The sequence below is a fragment of the Bos indicus x Bos taurus genome, chromosome 8 (assembly GCF_003369695.1).
Source record: "Bos indicus x Bos taurus breed Angus x Brahman F1 hybrid chromosome 8, Bos_hybrid_MaternalHap_v2.0, whole genome shotgun sequence".
In the NCBI taxonomy this organism is placed as follows: Eukaryota; Metazoa; Chordata; class Mammalia; order Artiodactyla; family Bovidae; genus Bos; species Bos indicus x Bos taurus.
Genome location: NC_040083.1, coordinates 61,472,745 through 61,490,472, shown reverse-complemented (window position 1 = coordinate 61,490,472; position 17,728 = coordinate 61,472,745). Strand labels below are relative to the sequence as shown.

Sequence of the window (17,728 nt, the reverse complement as noted above, 5' to 3'; positions counted from 1 at the left end):
TCTTCAGCATTACTGGTTGGGGCATGGACTTGGATTACTGTGATACTGAATAGTCTGCCTTGAAAATGAACAGAGATCATTCTGTCATTTTTGAGACTGCATCCAAGTACTGCATTTCTGACTCTTTTGTTGACTATGATGGCTACTCCATTTCTTCTAAGCGTTTCTTGGCCACAGTAGTAGATATAATGGTCATATGAGTTAAATTCACCCATTCCAGTTCATTTTAGTTCTCTCATTCCTAAAATGTTGATGTTCACTCTTGCCATCTCCTGTTTGACCACTTCCAATTGGCCTTGATTCATGGAGCTAACATTCCAGATTCCTATGAAATATCACTCTTTACAGCATCAGACTTTACCTCCAGCACCAGTCACATCACCACAACTGGGTGTTCTCCGTCCCTTCATTCTTTCTGGAGTTATTTCTCCACTGATCTCCAGTAGCATATTGGGCACCTACTGACCTGGGGAGTTCATCTTTCAGTATCCTATCTTTTTGCCTTTTCATACTGTTCATGGGGTTCTCAAGGCAAGAATACTGAAATGGTTTGCCATTCCCTTCTCCAGTGCACGATGTTTTGTCAGAACTCTCCACCATGGCCTGTCCATCTTGGGTGGCCCTACAAGGCATGGCTCTAGGTTTCATTGAGTTAGACAAGGCTGTGGTCCATGTGATCAGGTTGGTTAGTTTTCTGTGACTGTGGTTTTCATTCTGTCTGCCCTCTGATGGAGAAGGATAAGAGGCTTATGGAAGCTTCCTGATGGGAGAGACTGACTGAGGGGGAAACTGGGTCTTGTTCTGATGGGTGGGACCATGCTCAGTAAATCTTTAATCCAATTTTCTGTTGATGGGCAGGGCTGTGTTCCCTCCCTGTTGTTTGACCTGAGGCCAAACTATGGTGGAGGCAATGAAGATAATGGTTTCATTCTTCAAAAGGTCCCATGCATGCACTGCTACACTCAGTGCCCCCAACCCTGCAGCAGGCCACCACCGATCCACACCTCCACCTGAGACTCCTGGACACTTACAGGCAAGTCTGGGTCAGTCTCTTGTGAGGTCACTGCTCCTTTCTCCTGGGTCCTGGTGCACACAAGGTTTTGTTTGTGCCCTCCAAAAGTCTGTTTCCTCAGTTCTGTGTAAGCCCTGGTAGCTGTATGGTGGGGTTAATGGTGACCTCCTCCAAGAGGGCTTATGCCATACCCAGGTCTACTGCACCCAGATGCCCTGCCCCTGCAGCAGTCCACTGCTGACCCGTACCTCTGCAGGAGACACTCAAACACAGTTTTGTGTCAGTCTCTGTGGGTCCTGGTGTGTACAAGGTTTATTTGCGCCCTCTGAGCAGCTCTGGCAGGTATGGGGTTTGATTCTAAATGCAATTTCATAGCTCCTACCATCTTTCTGGGGCTTCTCTACCCTTGGAAGTGGGATATCTCCTCAAAGTCCATGGCTGTGTGGCACTGGAGGGCTGGAAAGGACCCTAGAAATAATCTAGTCCACATATGGGCTTCCCTTGTGTCTCAGTAAAGAATCCACCTGCAATGCAGGAGACCCAGGTTTGATCCCTGCGTCAGGAAGATTCCCAGTAGAAGGGAATGGCAACCCACTCCAGTATTCCTGCCTGGATAATTCCAAGGACAGAGGAGCCTGGCGGTCTACAGTCCACAGGGTTGCAAAGAGTCGGACATGACTCAGTGACTAACATAGACATATAGGAAACAGAGGCTCAGACATGGGAAGCAGCTTCTCCAAATACACAGAGAGCTGGTGGTAAATAGCAGGTGGAAGAGAGAAAGAAATCAAAGATGTTAGCAATGCTTGAGAAATTAGGAGGCTGAGGGGTTTGATGGAACTTAGAAAGGATGACAAACTGGGGGATAACTAACTTTGGTTTTGGACAGCCTCTAACACAGAGAACAAGCTTTATCTTTCTTCTCCATGACAGCCCTTCAGATAATATAAAAAGGAAATTGACTCTTATTGAATATTTAACCACATACAGGTAGAAAACAGCAATCCTGTCCTCTCTGTGTCTTCTATAAGTTTAACACTCACAGATAATCAATTAAATAAACAAGTAAATTATGTGTCTCAGTTTACACAGCTAGTAGACCTGGGTCTGACTGAGGCCAAAGCCCAGGTGCTTGCTACTGCGTGAGGTCACAGGTAGCCCTGGCCATATCTCAGGGTGACAGGCAGCAGCTCCAGATGCTGAATATTAGGTCTGCAGCCTCCCCACCCTCTGAAAAGGCAGAGAGCAGGCACCACCCTTCACGAGCACTTGGCTGACAGGCTAGACCCACTGCAGAAACAGGTATAAGACAGAGAAACAAGAGGCCCATATTTGCCCTCGACTTAGAGGATAGCACTGATGACTTAAAAGCAATGGGGCAGCTGGGAGCCAGATGCAAGCAAGGCAGTCATCAGAACCATAGCCCTTGGTTTCATCAGTCAACACTGTATGACAAGCCTCTGCCCAGGACCAGGCCTCTTTTTGGCTTTAGATTGAACCAGGCTTGTCCCTACCTGGGAGAAGCTCACAGTCAAGTGGGGCAGGTTACATGGAAACACCCCATGACCACAGATCCCAGGGAGTGTTATCCAGGAGGGATGACAGAGTTGGGGAGGAGGGCTCTCCTAGCTTGGAAGAGACCTCCCAGACAACGCAGGACACTTTGATGTGGGGATATTTCCAAGCGGCTACACCAAACAAGTCTTGTCAAAATGGGAAGTTGATGTTCTTTACATCCAGCAAATAAATTGAGTAGAAATCTCTGACGTGCTCCCCCTCTTCTGCCCTTAGGGCTCCAAGCCGTAAAGTGGAATATCTGCTTTACTGGACATTGAAATGGTTGGATGGCATCACCAAGTAAATGGACATGAGTTTGGGTAAACTCCAGGAGTTGGTGATGGACAGGGAGGCCTGGCGTGCTGCAGTCCGTGGGGTCACAAAGAGTCGGACACGGCTGAGCGACTGAACTGAACTGAACTGAAGGTCCCTTTCAGACCTGAGGTTTATCCAGGTCATGTCCAGTGGGATGACCAGGAAGGGGGCAATCTAGGGTCCTGATGGGGACACAACTGAGGGCACCTTTGGGTGGACTGCTCTATCTGCCTTTCCCCTGAGGGCTCAGTTCAAATGCCAGTCCCTCCTCAAAGCCTTCCCAGCCGTCACCCGAGGCATGGCCAGCCCTCTGCTGGGCTCCTGTTAGTCTCTGTAACATGCAGCACTTTGCCCCACACTGACTTCCTCCAGGCTGGGCAACAGCCATCTGATTCACCTGTCTCCACTCCCCTCCTGAACCCTCCTGTCCCCTTCCCCACACAGGCCTTTCTTAGCAAAGCATATTGAACTGAGTGGAGCAGCGGTCCAGGAGGCCGCTCTGGGCAGGTGTGAGCCATAATCCTAGATCAGCAGTGACAGCCACAAGCAGAGAGCCTGGCACTGCTCGGTGCCAGGTCCTCCCAGCCGCTCCCTTCCCTCTGCTTCTTCTCAGCTCTCCCACCTGCCTCAACAGACCCAACACTCCTGCTTGCCCTAGGCCTCTCTGGTACTCTGGAATGTCAAGTACAAACGAAGTGGTGCACACACTTTTGGAGGGGCAGGGAAGCATATTTTGCTGTGCATTGCATTTGGAGAGCTCATTAGCCAGCAGCAGATGGAAGACCCCACTTAAAGGACTGTGAACTTCAGCTAGCTGAAGGGCAAGAAGATCACACTGCAATGTACGTTCAGCGCAGCAAAGCACCATTGCCTCATCACTGATAGAAAGAGACATGAACTTGGGCACTGACAATATAAATAATTTCCCTCGAGTTCAGTGAGTCAAACTTGGACTAAATTAGAGGGGAAATTCAAGGACATTAAGTCTTCCTCTACATGTCCCTTCTCTACCCAGAGCATGTTCATTGTGGGATCTCCCCTAAGTCTAAGACCTGGTAATGAATATTTTAATAGACACAGCTTCTGCTTTACATTGATAAAAACTCCCCCTGATCAGCCAGAGCATGCCTAAAGATGACAGGTGGACTAGAAACACCTGCATTTTCCCTGGCAGCCTAATCCGTGAGCCCCTCCTACATCTATGGTGGAGTGGATTAGAGCAGGCTCAGCACCCTCAGAGTAGCAGCCATGATGCTGAAGGAAGAGACATGAAACATGCAGAATGAAGACTCAAGGCTGACCTGGAGAGCTGGATCCAAATATAATTGAGAGAACGAACAGTCATGAGAGGTGTCAGGAGAACTGAATTTGACCCCAGCTCCACCTCGTATTAGTGAAGAGGTCTTAGCTTAGGCAATTTCCCTGATACTTAGTTCCTTCATCTATAAAATACAGCTTAAAAATGCAAAAAGAAGAAGAAGAAGAAGGATAGTCACATAAGTAGAAAAAGTAGAGTTAAAAAAAAGCAAAAAAAGTAGACAAAGGCCCACTAAAAAAAAAATGTTCACGCTTTAATCCCAGGAAACTGAAAATGTTAGCTGACTTGGAAACAGGGTCACTGCATTAAGTTAAGGATCTTATCCTGGATTATTCAGGTTGGCCTTTAATCTATCGGGCTTTCCAGGTGGCACTAGTGGTAAAGAACTGCCTGCCAATACAGGAGACATAAGAGAGGTGAGTTCGATCCCTGGGTTGCAAAGATCCCCTGGAGTAGGGCATGGCAACCCACTCCAGTATTCTTGCCTGGAGAATCCCATGGACAGAGGAGACTGGTGGGCCACAGTCTACAGGGTCGCAAAGAATCAGACAAGACTGAAATGACTTAGCACGCACGCATGTCTCTATAAAAGTGAGGCAAAGGGAGATTTGATGGATGGAAGAGAAGGAGACAATGTGACTAAGGAAGCAGAAACTGGAGTGAAGCAGCCACAACTCAGTAAGTGCCAGCAGCTACCAGGAGTTGGAAGAGGCAGAGACAGAATGGTTCCTTAGAGCCTCCAGAGGGAGTATGGCCCTGCCGACACCCTGATTTCAGACTTCTGGTCTCCAGAACTATTGAGAGAATAGATTCCTGTTGTTTTAAGTCAAAGTTGTGGGGATTTGTCACAGCAGCCAGAGAAAAGTAATGGAGTCATGGACTGATGAGGGATCTGAGTCCCAGACAGAGAGGGGGCAGACTCACCCAGAGCCGCTCTGTGTCAGCCACTGATCCGGGACACTCCTCCATGGCCCACCTGGTCTCTGTGACACCAACGTGCAGTCCCCAGTGGCCCATGTAAAGCCCAGAAGAAGCAGCTGATAGCAAACTATATGCAGAGCACATCATGCAAAATGCTGGGCTGGATGAAGCACAGCTGAAAGCAAGACTGCAGGAGAAATATCAATAACCTCAGATAAGCAGATGACACTACCCTATGGCAGAAAGGAAAGAGGATAAAGAGCCTCTTGATGAAAGTGAAAGAGGAGAGTGAAAAAGTTAGCTTAAAACTCAACATTCAAGAAACTAAGATCATGGCATCTGGTCCCATCACTTCACGGCAAATAGATGGGGAAAAAAATGGAAACAGTGACAGACTTTATTTTCTTGGGCTCCAAAATCACTGTGGACTGTGACTGCAGCCATGAAATTAAAGACATTTTCTCCTTGGAAGAAAAGGTATGACAAACCTAGACAGCGTATTAAAAAGCAGGACATCATTTTGGTGACAAAGGTCCATCCAGTCAAAGCTACGGTTTTTCCAGTAGTCATGTACTGATGTGAGAGTTGTACCATAAGGAAGGCTGAGCACTGAAGAACTGATGCTTTCAAACTGTGGTGCTGGAAAAGACTCTTGAGAGTCCCTTGGACAGCAAGGAGATCAAACCAGTCAATCCTAAAGGAAACCAACCCTGAATACTCATTGGAAGGACACATGCTGAAGCTAAAACTCCTGATGCAAACAGCTGACTCATTTGAAAAGACCCTGATGCTGGGTAAGATTGAAGGCAGAAGGATAAGGGGACAGCAGAGGATGAAATGGTTGGATGGTATCATGGAATCAATGGACATGAGTCTGAGCAAACTCCAAGAGACGGTGAAGGACAGGGAAGCCTAGCATGTGGCAGTCCATGAAATCACCAAGAGTCGGACACGACTGAGTGACCGAAAAACAGGGACTCACAGGGAGCCCAACTGGGCCACAGGTATGTTAATACAAGGACAGACTCTGAAGTGAGGCTCCTGAACCCCACCTGCACAGCTGTGTCCAATTCTCAGCTCTGTCTTTTCCAGGGGACTGGATAAACTGGGGGCATTCTGACTAAAGAAGTAAAGACTCTGGGAACTTATCCCTGTCTTTGAATGTCCAAATGGCTAAAAAGGCTGTCATGGGAAAAGAAATGGATTTTTGTACAGGGCTTCAAAGAGCAGAATCAAGGCCAATGGGGCAGCTGTTGCCTGGAGGAAGAGCTGGGTTCAGCATAATGAAGAACCTTCTAATAATCAGAGCCAACTGACAAGGGACTAGGAATGCCTCAGGGACAGGCAGGTCCGTGCGCAGAGGCTGGGTGTGCTAGGGAAATTCCTGCGCCAAACAAAGGCTACACTTGATCTTCTTCAGGGTTGGCAACTTTGTTTGAAGGTCTGTGCCTTGTGGCTAAAATATCCTGTGTGAATCTAGGTTTTCGGCATACAGACAGGGAACGCTCTCACTAAAACTTATTACACAGCTTTTGTGAAGCACTGAGTATTGCCACTACCCAGGAATAAGCTCCAAAAAGAAACAATCAATTCTTCCTGTTTCTATATTCAAAATGTCCCTCGTTCCCAAGGAGGAAGGAAGAGGAAAAATATATACTTCTGTACAGACATCACCTGTAAGTTGGCCAGGGGCCAACAGCACGTGCACCAGTCCCAGAGGAGCCCTGAACAGCCTGGGCTTGATGCCCTTCTCCAGTGAAAACCAGAGAGAACACAGACTCCAGCTACCAACTGAATTACTTTCGTAAGAACAAATAAACGGCACCCTCATCTTTATTTTGATAACTGCTTTTCCTCTTGCACCCTTCTGAATCATATATATGGAATAAACTGAACTACGAAGCAGTAGCCCAGAAGTTTAACCATGTCGACCCCGGCGGGGACAGCGGATGGCATTGTTACCACTGGATGTTACAAGTTCTAGCCTACACCCTACATTCTGGATACTCAGAGAACAGGAAGTGCAGCCTTTCACGTCTGCCTGCACATCTGTCATCTCTTAAGTCTAAGTCTCAGAGAACTAAGCACTGTTGCATCCGGATGAATTCCTCTGAAGCTCTTTCTGTTCAGGATTTTGACAGTTTGCCATGTTACGCTTTTGCTGAAAAGGCTGAGCTTCTCCAATCATTCTTCAAGAGAGGTCAAAAGAACACACTTTCATACTTTTAGATTTACCACCATACCATTTCTAGCCTGTAATTAGAGTTTTTCCTTCTTTTTTTTCTTTTTTCCATAAGAACCAGTGTTAAGCACACACATCATTTAGCAGCCACTTTGTGAAATGACTGGAAGCCTGAACCATTTCTAACCACTGGCAAAAAGGTCTCCAAACATCAAGTGGGTCCCTGAAAATGTTGTTTCACTTTAGTGAACATAACTGCTACTGCCCTCACATCGATCAGCCAGGCACTAAATCAGGCTGCCCATGGTCCTTCAAGCAGAGAGTTAACTTTGTAAAAAATCCTTACATTTGCAGAGCTGCATAATATAATCTGTAGTTACCAAAATAAATGTAAGACTGTTTTACCCTGCTTCCATGAATGTGTGGTAAGTTTGGTGTGTATCTTGGACTATCGTAGAAGTACAGCTACAACAGCTTTGCATAAATCAGAACTTTATATACTGATTGGTATTAAGTACACAGGCATGCTTGGTATTTGAAAGTTTCCCACATCAAATCTTTGAGTATAGGGCAGAATCCTTCTACAATATGAACAATTATTACCAAGTCTGTCTAACTTGAAATTTCAAATTTTACATAGCATATTTATTAAAATGGGTTGTTTAGTCACTAAGTTGTGTCTGACACTTATGTGCTTGTGACCAGTAGACTGTAGACTGCCAGGTTCCTCTGTCCATGGGATTTCCCAGGTAAGAAAACTGGAGCAGGTTGCCATTTCCTTCTCCAGGGGATCTTCCCAACTTAGGGATCGAACCTGCATCTCCTGCATTGAAGGTAGATTCTTTACCAATAAGCTACCAGGGAGGCCCATTTAATAATATAGGCCATACTGAATAAGCTAAACTCAGACTCATCTCTGAGGTTACATCAAGTCTTCACCAAATGAAGGGCCTACATTTCGAGGCATCTGAATGTCACAAGGGAATTTAGCTGAGGACCACACCCCCTGTGCATTAGCATCATGTTTCTGGCCTGATTCAAACCATTTCAGAACTCATAAAATCACCAGTTTCTGTTACTCCAGTATGGCAAAGTCATCACTAGGGCTGGGCTCTGTGAGAAGGGCTGTGGGGTAGAGGTAAGAGGGGGGTTATGCCCACCCTCCCAAGGACTTCTCAAGGCCATGGCCAAATACACAAGTGGCCACACACAGAATCCTTCAAGGTTGACAGTGATGCTGCTTCATAACAGGTACCAACTGCAGAAGGGAGGTCAGATGAAGATGAAGATCCTGCCTGGGACAAGGGGATAAGGAAGACAATTCCCAGGACAAATCAGATTTGAGCTGGGCCTTCAGGCGAGGGCAAGACCACCAGGTCTGAGGTGAATGCTAGGCAGAGGGGCCATATGGATGGATGAGCAAAGCCCTAGCCCTGGGTGCGGTGGGTAGGGATTATGCATGGAGGACAGGGTGAAGGAGAAGAGGGACTGAGGCAGGATGAAGACAGCCCATCATGTCTGCTAGGCTGAGGTCCCTGGACTTCATTCCCCATATACAAGGGACCCACTGAAGGCCTCTGGACCACATGTTAGAAGAAACAAGTTTGACACTCAGAGAGAGAGTGGAAGGAGGAGGATGTGTTTGAGAGAGACTTTAGAAGTAAAAAAATCACTTGATGAGTGATTAGATTTAAGGACGGAGGGATCAAGGGAACAAGATGATCATTCTCCCCTGCTGTGCGGCTCCTGGCTTGGAGGGGGAGGGGAATGCTGGCCATCGGGGATCCCACAGCAGGCAGGCAAGGCTAGCTTTGATACCACCACGGGCTCAGCCCCAGTCAAGCTTCCCCTGGGCACATCTATGGGGGTGCCCTGGGTACCTCCATGGGCATTACTCTACAGAGTTGCAGAGAGAGAGAGGAGATAAGGGAAAAGAGAAGTGAAGGAGGGACAGAGAGGAAAGGAGGAGCCTACAGGGAAGGGATGCAGAGACAAGGTTTTTGTTTTTTTTTTTAAGTGAACTGTCAACAACTTTAATGAACTTGAACTGTGTCCACCAAAGCAGACTGACTCGTGGATGCCTGAGGGCTCCAGCCTCTGTAGTTCATTGTGGCCAGTTCTCTCAGACCAGCTTCCACCTTACCTGCAGAACTGGGTCTACAGTGAGACATCCCAAAGCAGAAACAGCAGCTCACCACACCCCCGGGGCCCAGTCCTGAAGGTGAGAGGGTGGTTGGCTGGATGTGTCTCTTTCCAAAACTCCAAAAACATAGTTTTACATTCAAGGGGCAGACAACCTGCTCCAGAGTCTCCTTAATAACAGTGAAGATGACATCTGTCCAGACAGCCCATCTAGGCCTAGAACCCACCAAGTTCCTTCAGACCTCCAGGCCTTTGCATCTGCTGTTCCCTCTGCCTGGAAGCTTGCTACATCCCTGGCTCTATTCTAATATAACAACACATGTAATCCTCAAAGCAACCCTATCAAGTAGGATTATTACCCCCAGTTTATAGATGAAGAAACCCAGAAGACTATATATAACCTGACCGTGGAATATATTTAGTTGTCGGGGGCCAGGACTTCAGGCGGTGTGGCCCCAGAGTCTGCACACTTCTTTACAGTTACCCCACCTCTTCCAGAGCTGGGCTGCCTCTCTCAGTTTCAGGCATGACTGGCTCCCTCTCTCGCTGCCTCTCCATGGCTCAGACAGGCCTTGCCTGCCCACCCTCAAATGGAGCACTCCACTACCTACCTTCTCTCACATTTCCCTGCTTATTTCCTTCCCAGCCCTTAGCACCACCTGCAATTATCTTATTTATGTATTGTTTGTTTATTATGTTTGTCCAACTAGAATATATACTCCAGGAATGCAGGGATCTTGCCTTTTGTTCCAGTGTATTCCTGGGGCACCTAGAATAATTCTCTGGTACAGAGAATGTTCTATGAATAACTATTGAATAAGCAAATGAAGGATAGTGCTTTGGATGCTACATGGCGCTACCCAGGTATTGCAATGCTGTCCTTTACCCCCCTGTCCTCTTCTTCTTCCTTGGCTACTACAAATGCCCCTCCCTACACTAGGCAGATGAGAGCGGGCACCCAGTTCCCAGTATATATGGACAAGACTGATCTATTTATAACTGTGTCTGGCAGTCAAGTCCCCCAGACCCAGGTCCTTGAGCACTAATGATAAGCTTATGGGAGGCAGAGATTCCGTCTTCCAATTTATCCCTCTGTAGCCTTCCACCACTGAACAGTACTTGCAGGTCACTGGCTGCTGTTGATGTCAGTTATGGTCCAAGCAACCTCCAAAGAACAAAAAGCCCCCACACCTTCAATCAGGAGGCATCTTGAATACAAATCACACTGTCATAGGAACTCCGTCCTGGTGGAGGGGTTCTAACACAACGAAAAGTGAAAGTGAAAGTCTCTCAGTCATGTCCAACTCTTTGCAACCCCATGAATTATACAGTTCGTGGAATTCTCCATGCCAGAATACTGGAGTGGGTAGCTTTTCCCTTCTCCAAGGGATCTTCCCAACCCACAGAACGAACCCAGGTCTCCTGCATTGCAGGCGGATTCTTTACCAACTGAGCTATTAGGGAAGCCCTCTAACACAATACAGATTGCTAAAACAAAAGTACTATTTACATACTCCAACATTTAGGGAACTTGCCTATGAATCTGCTATTAAAAGGAACTAACTTATCAAACACTCATTGTACGCAAACACTCTGTTAGACACTTTTACACACAAGACCTCATTTAACCCTGTGAGTCTGGAATTATTATTATTCCCCTTTGAAAAAGGAGAAAAGTGAGGCTCAGAGGTCCAACATCCCCAGACCAGTGTGGATCCCAGCCCAGGGTCAGTGCCTTCTGAATCACTTTCCACTGTCCTCTGCTCTGAGGCATTCTGCCCTCTCTTGTGCTTCCACCAGACTTGCTATTCTTCGTCTGGGCCCTGTGCTTTCCTACCTGTGTATCTTTGCTCATTCTAGTGCTGTGATCTAAAGTGGTCTTTCCACTTTTCACCACCTGTTGAATCCTCTTCTTCCTTCCACTTTCCATGGTGCGCATGTCCCCAGTCTCCCCAGTTAGAATTCACTCCCCATGACATTCCCAGAGGTCCCAGGGTTTAGCTCCCAGAATGCCCTGTGCTATTTCTCTTTATTTCTCACTAAAATCTGAGCTCCTTGAGGGTAGAGCCCATCAGTATTTTACCTCTTTGTTTCCTCCAGAATGAGTTGAGAAAGTTCTTGCTGAACCACTGAAAAATGAAGAGGGGAAAGACTGGTGGCACTGGAAGGCATCTGAGAGATCGAAGGCTCTGAACAAATTAGCTTCAATTACAGAGTATTGTTCAGGAAAGGCAAATTTATGATTTATGTGCCACAATTCTGCCATTTTCCTGCTCCAGTCCCAAAACACACTCTCATTAGTCCTCTGATTTCATAAAGCTTGAAACTTAAAACCGGGAAGTCTAGGAAGGAAATCAAATAATAAAATCACTTCCATAAGAATCCTTTCATAGTAATGGATTTCACCCACACACTGGGGAGTCACTAATTGCAGCACAAGCAGGAGATGGGGGGTGGGTGGTGTTGGTAAGAGACTGGGCAAAGGACAAAGTTCAACTGCTAGGATGTCACAGTTAGCCACCTTGAGTTTGTTCTGCTGTGGATGCACCAGAACTCACTTGTCCTGGAAAATACGCACTTGCCTAACTGTTGGCCTCTCCAATCACAGCTATGTTGAACATCCACCAAAGGATATCTGGTCTATAAGTGATTTCAAATTGTCTTGATTGGAAAACATCTTAGTCTGTGGCTTTAGACTAGAAACTAGGAGATGCTGGCCTCTATGTTAGGACCCTTAGATCAGTGAATTATTTTTTCCCCACACAACTATTTGAGGTTTTTACTAAAATAACCGACTCACAAACAGAAATGCTTCCTGATCTACAAGCCACTTTGAAAACAAATCATTATGCCCTTAAATATTTTATGATGGTCCAAAGCTCTGAAGGGGGAAAGGTGAGCATTCACCAATCCTTACCATGTCTATTTCAGGACTCGAAACAAACTGCCAATGTCTCCTTTATTTCCTAAACGCCTATTTGCAAGTGCTGTGTGGATTCCTGGTGAAATAGTCCCTCCCCAAATACAGAGACCAGGAGATTTCACTTCATCAGGTTTATAGCCGAAGGATCTCAACGATCAGCTAGTGAACTCAACACCCGCCCCCACCTTTTTATGGGTGGCAAAACTGGTAGGGGGTACTTGCCCAAGGTCACATAGTCAGTGAATGGCAGAGCAGCCACCAGAAGCCAGGGGCCCCCTGGCTCCCCGCCCTGGGAGCATCCGCTATTTCCAAAGGCTGACTCAACACTCCTCCTAAAGCTCAGCCAGAGCTGCTGCAGGTTAGCAACTTGACCCCTGAGATTGACTTCTGTAAGGTCCCAACATTTCTCTACACCCCCAAGGAGCTGTGGAACTGAGACACTCAGGGGTGCCCCACGACTCACTAAGTGGCAATAAGGCAGGACGCTTCAGGTGATCGCCCCTGGCAAACCCCTCCCGGTCCAGGTGTGGCCGTAGAGACGGGGTAGGGCGAGTTGGTCTGCGGTCACTCAGAAAGTTGGCCGCTGGCCGTGGGCGCACTTGAACTCAGGTCGGCCGGTTTGCCGCTCTTTTGCACTATGCCATGCAGATCTCGAAAACTTAAGCAATACATTGATACTGTGTAAAGATTTAACCACCGCAGGCCCTGAGCGAGACCGGGACGCGCGCCCCCCGCTAGGAGTGGGGGCTCTAGGACTGGAGGCGGGCGTGGGTCACCAGGGGCCGGTGGTGCAAGCGGAGCGCACGGCGGAGGGCGGCGCGGAGGAAGCTGCGGGGGCAGGCAGTCTGTAGCTCCCGGAGGCGCAGGCCCGGGGCGTAGGGACCTGCAGTCCCCCCCCAAAACTTTGCGGCGCCGGGACCTCGCCCTTACCTGCAAGGAAGCGCCGCCCGCGCGGACGCGGACCTGGCGGGCTGACGCTCTCGGCTAGGGGCGGCCCCGCCCGGCGGCGGCACGGACGCGGGCAAGGCTCGGCCAGCGGCTCGGCTCGGGATCGGCTCGGGCTCCGCCTCCCGCGCCGCGGCTGCAGCCCGAGGAGGGGGGCGCACGGCCGGGCCGCGCCCGCCCGCGCCGTCTGGCCGCGGCAGGTGCTGAGGCTGCAGCTGCGGGGCTGCCAGCTGCCGGCGCCGCGACCCCCGCCCCGGGGGAGGAGCCCTGCGCGCCGCCTCCGCGGGCCCCGGAGGTCCCGGCCCGCCGCAGTGGGCGGTCCCGCTCCCACCCGGGCCCTGCCTCCGCCGGCCTTGGCCAGCTCCTGCCTGGGCGCGCAGCGTCCGCCGGGTATCCACTGGGAGACTGAGGCCGGGAGAGAAAGGGACTCCCAGGCTCACCCGGACCGGCGGCGGTACAGCCAGAACTAGAACCCAGAAGAGTCACGATTTCCTTCTCACTCCTCCCTTCCCCAGGCTCTCTTACTCCAAGGCCTTTTGAAGAGAGCTCCAGCTACACGGGACTCTAGGGACACAGATGATCCCGACTGTCCCCCACACCACCACCACAGACACGCGAGCGCGCTCGCGCACACACACACACACACACACACACACACACACACGCCCTCGCGCTGAGGAGAGGTAGAAGGGGTGGGTCCACCTTGGCACTATGGACCACCTCCCCTGCCTCTGCAAACTCCTTGGTCTCTGGGATGCTGGTTCCTCTGATCTCTCTAGCCACTCCTTCCTAGTCTTCTTGCTGCTGCTGCTGCTGCTGCTGCTGCTGCTGCTGCTTCTAAGTCGCTTCAGTCGTGTCCGACTCTGTGCGACCCCATAGACGGCAGCCCACTAGGTTCCCCCGTCCTGGGATTCTCCAGGCAAGCACACTGGAGTGGGTTGCCATTTCCTCCAGTGCATGAAAGGAAAAGTGAAAGTGAAGTTGCTCAGTCGTGTCCGACCCTTCACGACCCCATGGACTGTAGCCTACCAGGCTCCTCGTCCATGGGATTTTCCAGGCAAGAGTACTGGAGTGGGGTGCCATCGCCTTCTCCTGAGGGCTCCTCAAAACCCAAAGCCCTAAAATGTTGGGGTGCCCTCAGGACTCTGCATTCAGCCCTCTTCTGACTCCCTGGCCACCCACCCACTCCACTGGCTCCAGTCCTATCGCTTCTCTTTCCATCCTACCCATTTGCAGGATGGATACTCAGAACTCTTTCTTGCGGAAATACCTACTCAACACCTTCTAGGTCCCTGTACTGTTGTTAGACACCGGAGATTCAGCCTCGAATAAAACACAGTTCCTACTCTCACAGAATGTACTGCCTGGCAGACTGCTAATACAGTGCAGTTTCTGTAACCATAGTGTGATCCTCGGGGGCCAAGGAGGCATGGCAGCCTGCACTGGCTGAAGAAAGATCGCCTCCTGGAGAAGATGCCCTCCAAAAAGAAACCTGAAAGGCCAAGGGGGTTGCCAGTGAAAGTTACCAGTGTGGAGCAAGCCTTCCAGACATAGACCATAGAAACAAAGACCCCAGGGTTAGAGAAAGCACAGTGGGGAAGGGCAGGAGTCCAGGGCTGAAGCAACAAAGTCAGCAGGGACCATGCTGGGAGTTTTGAGTAGGGAAGGGGCATGTTAGAAGTGGTGTGTTAGGTTGGCATGTTAGAAGGGACATCAGTTTGGCATGTTAGATTATTTTGGTGGTGGAATGGAGCACAAATATAAATTTGAAAGTGTGTCCTTCACCCCCACCACACACATACCCAAAAACACCCAGCTGCATTGCAGTAGCTGGACCTGGAACCCACCTGGCCTGGATGAAGAAAGGCTTTTCAGCACCTACCCCATCTCATGGTTCATTCCCAAATCCAGGCTTCTATCCAAAAACTCTCTCCTGAGAGGCTCCATCTTTAAAATGTGTCCTAGGTACCTCCACCAAAAACTCCCTTTTCTCTTAGTGCCCCAGGAGTGAAGTTAGCCCTTCACTCCTTGAGGCCTCCTTCCCTGGCCCATCTCCACACTAGTTAGAATGTACAGAGTTCTTCCCCCACCATCAGCACCATTAGGGAAAGTGGACAAAAATGGAAAATTTTGAAGCCATGGTGGAAATAAAGTCAGCTGCTAAAAAGTTAAATTTGTACCTCTCCATATTGTTACTTATAACTGAGTGTGAATCTACAATTATCTCTAAAGTTTAAGCTTTAACATTATGTGTTATAGATAAAAATAACCAAATTACTCTCCCTAATGTAGATTAAAGAAAGAAGAGCTCACTTGTCAAGAAAGAAAATAAAACTCAAACTTCTTGTCCAGTGAGTACAAATTTTGCCCATGGAATTTTGTCCTGTTCCTCTCAGTGTCCTAGCTGCCCATACCAGAAGTGTCTGCATCTTCAGGTGCTTTATGTATATCTGTATAAACAATTTCGCCTTTAAACCCTGGGTTCCCACTGCCATCTGATCCTTCATACCCCTTCAGCCTTCCTGGTGTGCCTGTTGCTTAAATACCAAGGTTGCTTGTGTCCCCTCTTGGTCCCTAGTCTCTCTTCACCCTCACTGAGAAGTTCCATCCACTGCAATTCTAATCTTCAACTGAGATCTTCTGTGCTCCACACCCAGAGACACCACTGGCTGCTGCAACTCCTGAATGCCCCTCAGGTCTCCAAGTCTCAACAGAGCCAAAACCAAATTCACATCTTTCCCCTACTGCATTGCTTCCATATCTCAACTGGTGGTGGGACTTAAGCCAGAAACCAAAGGAACATTCTAGACTCTTCCACCTTCCTGGCCCTCATATCCTACTGGTCACTAAGTCCAGTTAACTCCGTCTCCATAACATCTCTCATACACATCATCTCTTTATCCTGCTGCCCTTGCCTTAGTTGGAGCCTCATCATTTCTTAGTGAAGCACAGCTTCACCAAGTGCTGCCATATGCTGCCAGTGACCTTTCTAAACCATAAATCTGATGTCACTCTCCTGCTGAAGATACTGCCATTTTTCCTTCTTGGCCTGGTGATAAAGCTCTAACTCCTTAGCATGGCATGAAGTCCCCAGTGATCCAACCCATTACTGCTGCAGTCCCATCCCCACCTCACCCTGTACCTGCACACCAAAGACCTCATGTTCCTAGGGCAATCATATTTTACAATAGTAAAAGCAGCTATAATTTATTAATTTATTACTCTATGTCAGACACTGGGTTGAGTGCTTTACACACAATATCTCATGTAATAAAAGGTATAGAACCCAGTGCTAAAACCGACAGTCTCAAGCCCAACCGCCTGAGTTCAAATCCCAAAGAAGTCACGTGTTATCCTGTGTCATGTAGGGGAAATTCCATAAGCTCTCAGTTCTAGGTTTCTTCCTCTGCAGGGGGGAACTTAATAAGAATACCTGCAACCTAGGCATGTTCTAAAAGAGCTATTAGAGATGAAACAGTAGCTAGCACTGTTAGTCATGCTTATAATCAGAATACACAGTGAGGATTACTATGCTCCACTCCTTTTACAGTGAAGGAAACTGAGGCTCCAAGAAGGAACATCACTTACCTATGATTCCACAGTTTTAAAGTAGCTGCACTGGGATTCACCCAGGATTCTACATCCCATACTGCGAAATACTTTGCATAAGCTACTGCCTCACTGGGGAGGCTTCCCTACTTCCCCGGGTTTACCACAGCCCTCCAAACTTTCTTCCGCCTTTAAATCCTGGTCAAAAACATCTTCTCTTCTCTGAGGTCCCCCCAGTCCCTTGTTTGTGCCTGGGCTGTGCTTGGTTTGCTCCTTGGCAGAAAAGCTATGACAAACCTAGACAGTGTGTTAAAGAGCAAAGACATCACTTTGCCAACAAAGGTCTGTATAGTCAAGGTTATGGTCTTTCCAGTAGTCATGTACAGATGTGAGAGTTGGACCATAAAGAAGGCTGAGTGTCAAAGAATTGAAGCTTTTGAACTATGGTGTTGGAGAAGACTTTTGAGAGTCCCTTGGACTATAAAGAGATCAAACTAGTCAATCCTAAAGGAAGTCAACCCTGAATACTTCTTGGAAGGACTGATGCTGAAGCTGAAGCTCCAATACTTTGGCCACCTGATGCAAACAGCTGACTCTGGAAAAGACCCTGATGCTGGGGAAGATTGAGGGCAAAAGGAGAAGAGGGTGACCGAGGATGAAATGGCTGGATGGCATCACTGATTCAATGGACATGAACTTGGGCAAACCCTGGGAGATGGTAAGGGACAGGGAAAGCTGGCATGCTTCAGTCTATGGGGTTGTGAAGAGTTGGACACACTTGCTGAATGAACATCAAAAAGCGCATGGTTTATTCTTCAAATAAAGTACCAGGCATACCTCACCACAATGGTTTACTTATATGTC

At 48.4% G+C, this 17,728-nt stretch overlaps 1 protein-coding gene across 1 annotated transcript in view; it reads right to left on the bottom strand.

Annotated features, from left to right (window-relative positions):
- FRMPD1 (FERM and PDZ domain containing 1) overlaps positions 1-13,406 on the bottom strand; it is a 108,943-nt gene extending 95,537 nt beyond the window's left edge. The window contains exon 1 of the mRNA XM_027549688.1: positions 13,301-13,406. The gene's annotated coding sequence lies outside the window, so the exon portion shown is untranslated. The remainder of the gene's footprint in view (positions 1-13,300) is intronic.
- Between the last annotated feature and the right edge of the window lie 4,322 nt (positions 13,407-17,728).